This window comes from Herpailurus yagouaroundi, unplaced genomic scaffold (assembly GCF_014898765.1).
Source record: "Herpailurus yagouaroundi ecotype Mexico unplaced genomic scaffold, PumYag 159, whole genome shotgun sequence".
NCBI classification, from domain to species: domain Eukaryota; kingdom Metazoa; phylum Chordata; class Mammalia; order Carnivora; family Felidae; genus Herpailurus; species Herpailurus yagouaroundi.
Window position 1 is genome coordinate 46,939,826 of NW_024412400.1, and position 5,261 is coordinate 46,945,086.

The window sequence follows — 5,261 nt, forward strand, 5'->3', positions numbered from 1 at the left end:
TTTGTCACAAAAAAATTAGAGATTGATGCACAGAGAGGTTAATCAAATTGAAGGTCATTGTAATAGACCATGATGTCTCTCTTAAGATCTCTATAGACCATCTATTTATTTTTCACATTCTTTAAACTAAATCTATCTTGTTTTTCTGTTTTTGGTCTTGTTAGGTCAGATAATAACTAGATATCAAAGAGAAATGGCATATTAGGTCATGCACTTGATGAAAAATAGCAATATTATAATTAAAATATTTCAACATTGGGGGAAAATGAAAGCATCTGAGAGAAGTAACATCACACTGAAAGACTAAGCCTTCTATATGATAAAGTGTAACGTGTTGAACAGACTGAAAAACTTTCTGTATTAGCTTTCTATGTTTTATGCAGCAGAAATTGATTCTGGCTAAATTATTAAAATAAATTTTTGAAAGGGAATTGGCTTCATATGATCTACCATAAATCCAGCTTTTAAAAGCTGTTCAGTTAGACTAGGATGAAATTCACCAAAGACCCTCACCAAGGAATGCCACATCTATGAAACAAATGGGACCTGTTGTTTTGCCCTGACAACAAACCAAGTTGAAGGACAATAGGTGGCTTAGGATCTATGAGTTAGGGGATACCAAGAGTCTGTCTGAATTCACCCATCCTGGTGGCCATATTACCCCTAAGGTAAATATTTATATTAGTGTATTTATAGAACCATAATACTGGTGGTATAGAGTAAATTTGTTGTGGGTAATCATGATCCTGTGGAAAAATTTTCTGCCATCATGGCACCTTAAGGAACTATTGTGGCCTGGTCTGGAACTTGGAAACAGCAGTGAGCAGAGCTTACCAGTAGAGCAGGGACTAAGAGCACCTTTCTGGTTGTTCCGGGCTTGTCTCCTGGCTTCTATTGATAAAGATGCTATCTTGAGCTCCTGTGAGGGCAGTAGTATCACTGATTTTCAAATATGTCTTCAAACATGGTTCTAAAGCAATACCAGGTCCTAGGCATTGTATAGGAGGCCCCTTAAAGATGTCCATGTCATAACCTCTGAAACCTCTTAATAATTTACCTTAATGGTAAAAGGAATTTTGCAGATGTGGTTAAGGTCCTTGAGATGAGAAAATTATCCTGGGTTACCCCAGTGGGTCCGATCTTATTATGAGTCCTTAAAAGTAGAAAACGTTCCCTAGCTGTTAAGAGTCCGATGTACGACGGAAAAAGGGTCAGATAAGTGCAGCATTGCTGGTGTTAGTTAGAGGATGAAGACTATAACACAAGAAATGTGGGCAGCTTCTAGAAGTTGGAAATGGCAAGGAAGCAGATTCCCTCATAGAGTCTGCAGAAAGAAACATAGTCTTGCCAACATCTTGATTGTAACCCAATGAGACTAGTATCAGACTTTCTGACATACAGAACCATATGTATTTATGTAAGACCATAAATTTCTGTCTTAAGCTACTCAGTTTATACTTGTTATAATAGTGTTGTGAATTGAACGATGACCCCAAAAAGATATGTCTACTTCCTGACACCCAAAACCTGCAAAATATGACCTTATTTGGAAAAAGAATCTCTGTTAATGTAAATAACTTATGGATCTTGGATGGATTATATGTATAAGCCCTAAATCCAGTAACAAATGTCCTTATAAGAGACACACACAATATGTAATAATATGTTTTTCATAGATTTGTTGTGAGGATTAAATAAAATAAGTACATTTTAAGTATTTACCACAGGGAACTAACTATAAAAAGACCTTAAAAATGTTAACAATTATTTTTTAAATTTTAGTTGTTATTACCAGTAGTTATATCAGATAATTTTAATAATCAGGTTGTGTATTTTATGCCATTTTTATGCACCAATTCTTTTATATGTACTTGCAAGGGTAAGAGAACCTGGGAATGCAGATATGAATAAGAAATCATATGTTTAATAAGCTCAGAGTCTAAGCTTAACTTTTAATTTTTTTTTAATAAAATCTCAATACCAAGCTTTAATGAAGGCACACAAGGGGTATTAACAAAAACATTTGCTCATTTAACAGTATCCAGTATTTTCAACTTTTATAAGTAACTTTGCAAATTTATTTTTAAAATATTTTATTTTACTTCCTGTGATAAAAGTTTGGCAATATGGAAAAGATAAGAATCATTATTTTCAGAGGCAAGAGATTAATTAGGAGATTGTGATAATTGCTGTAGGAGAGGTATAGGTAAAACCTTGAAAGAGAAGGAAACATTAGCTTTGCTTGTGCATTTTGAATGCTTCATTTGGAAAGTAAGTAAATTTTAATTCATCTGGTGATATTTCAATACTTTTAAGTCTAGTGATTTAGTTTATATTAGGAAGTGATTTAGCTCCATTGTTGCATTACAAATTGGTAGAAAGCAGAGGCTGAAAGATGCATAGCCTGTGCACTACTCCAGATGCTGCTTCTGCTTCTGGGACTAGAAGTCGCTCAGTATCTCTCTCACCCCCCTGCAAAATGGAAATAATTCAGTGTGTTACACTTAAATAGCCTTCATTTTGCAGATCTTTTGAATGGCAGTATTTATGTTTTCTTTTAAATTTATATTACAAAAGTCTATAGTTCTCCTGTGGGGAAAAGTCTTTAAATATCTTAAATTCATAGTTAATTAAAAACTGTCTGATTTCAAGATGAAGTACTATTGATCTCTCTGCTGTTTCTCCCGCAAAATGGTCCGCAAGTGTCCACCGCTTGGTTTACTCTGCTTCTCTACACCAGCAGTCTTGGTGTCTTTTGAAATCACATCACTCACAATCTCACGTAGCCTTTCCCACAGGGTTCTTGCCCAAAGTAGCGTGTGATAGTTACAACTTTAGACTCAGATTCTAGTTCTACAATTCTGTGAATACTAACTTCACTTTCAGTGGCATTTGGGGGACTAGATGACCTCGTCTTGTTCCTCCTCCTCCTCTTCTCTAGAGCGGTAAGTCCATGTCCCCCTGGTTTGTCTTTATGCAGTTTTCATGTGTACATAAATTTAGGGCTTTTTTCCCCCTTTCTTTGTCTCTTCAATTTTATATTATGTTGACCTTTTAAGAAACTTTTGATATAACCTAAGTTTTCTGAGGCCACTCCAGATTGGCATTTAATAGGTTTACAATTTATAATTATAATAGTAATTCTCAGTTAATACCCTATCAGCAGATTACTCGAATCTCAGCTTCTTTTATACTGCTCCTTTTGGGATTAAGGTGGACAACCCATGGACCAATTCCTTAATATCATAAAAGCTGATATCTATCATTTTCTTTCTCCTAATTATTTTATTATCCTCTACCCCTGATTGATCAAATAACTAGTCATTGTGTTGTCTTCTTGGCGATGGCTCTTGTTATACCCCATTTTAACACTTCTTAATTTACTACGTCTGCATCAGATATATTTTGTTTTGATGAGTGTTTTGGGCTATAGATAACATTTATTTCCAAAATCCTATCTAGAATTTTTCTGGACTTACACATTAAAATAGTCTAAGGTCAACTTTCAGAACATCCTTTTGGAAAATCAGGGCATTATTTGTAATTACCAATATTCTGAAAATTTCTTATATTATATTATGAAGATTACAAGACTATACTACAAGTGTGGTAATAACATATCTGAGAATTATCATAGTAGCTTGAGATAAAGTCTTCCTGGCATTGGAATTTTCAACTAATTTAAGTTGGATAGGAATCAATAACTTATTTTAGTTATACATAGTAAAATAAATAAGTATAACTTGGGAAAGAAGGACTAACCACCTTCATAAGGACCTTCAAGATCACACTGGTCTTAGTAAATTTACCATCATTCAGGATCCAAACCTTAACTTGGATAATGAGAAGGATTATTAATCAGCAAACCAAGAATAGCTCAACTAGCATTAGGCAGCAATATTAGCCAATTTTATAGAAGTTAACCTGGAAATCCGTACTCTTTGCTTCAGGATGGATTAAACATGGGCACAAGAAAAATAATTTCAAAATGATTGAAAATAGCCAATATGTAGATCAAAAGTGAGGTTTTTCTCAGAATTTGGGAATCAAGTAGAAACACAGCTATATAGCAAAGTCTGAAACAGATTTGAAGAAACATATCAAAGAGACAAAATGGATTGTAGGGTAGCAAGGCTTAATTCTTTTGGGCCATATAAAACATAAACAAATCTGAGTCATGTTGTTTTATTAAGACATATATCTGGACCTTTGTCACTTTCCAGTATTCTCAGCCTGGGGAACAGCTTCTTCCTACTGGTAGGGACTGAGTGAAAAAAAGGAAACCCTCACCTCTTAGACACACTCACCATGACTTTAGCCTCTCTCATTTTGGAGAGGATAAGAAATACTGGTGGCCTTCCCCTTTCTAAAGCTGTCAATCACTGTAGCCCTTGACTGGGAGCTGAGATGAGGGAGTTCCTTGTGCTAGACCACACCTGCTAGGAGGGGAATTTGCCTCATGCTGAGTTGAGATGGGAAAGAAGGAGGGAAAGGATGTATCTCAAATGCCACAGACTCTCTCTGCTTTAATCTAATTTTAATAATTTTCTTAAATAAATGTTTCTTTACTTATTCTACGACTTTAAAGGCTTTTTTAGAGGCTCTAATTCTTTTTTATAGATTCGCCAATTTTGTTTGTTTTAAGCATCATGGAGAGCCTCATGACACAACCCTAGGGGTTGCATATGATTTTATGTATTTTAAGATTTTGGGGAGAAATCATATAATTCTGCTAGCAGTTATCTCTGAAAAAAAGGATTGGGGTCTAAGTAGGAGGGAAACTCAATTTACATTGTATTTTCTTGCGTAAAATGAATTTGTTGAATGATTAAGGGAATTTTTTTAATGTGTATTTATTTTTTAGAGAGAGAGAGATAGAGTGGAAGTTGTGAAGGGGCAGACAGAGAGGGAGAAACAGAATCTGGAGCAGGCTCCAGGCTTGTAGCTGTCCACACAGAACCCAACACAGGGCTCAAACTCATGGACCACGAGATCATGACCTGAGCCAAACAAAGTTGGATGTTTAACTGACTGAGCCACCCAGGTGCCCCAATTGAGTGAATTTTGTATGTAATTTGCTCCTTTTATCAATTTTTATACAAAAATTGTTTAAGATATGTAATTCTTGTTCCTCTGGTATTTCAGATCCTTTTATGATGCTGAACATTCTCAAATAAGCATATAGTCTCAGGAGTAAGTTAGGACCATTTTCATGACATTTACTCACTATGACCATGATACTCTCCTTATCCAAAAGGAAA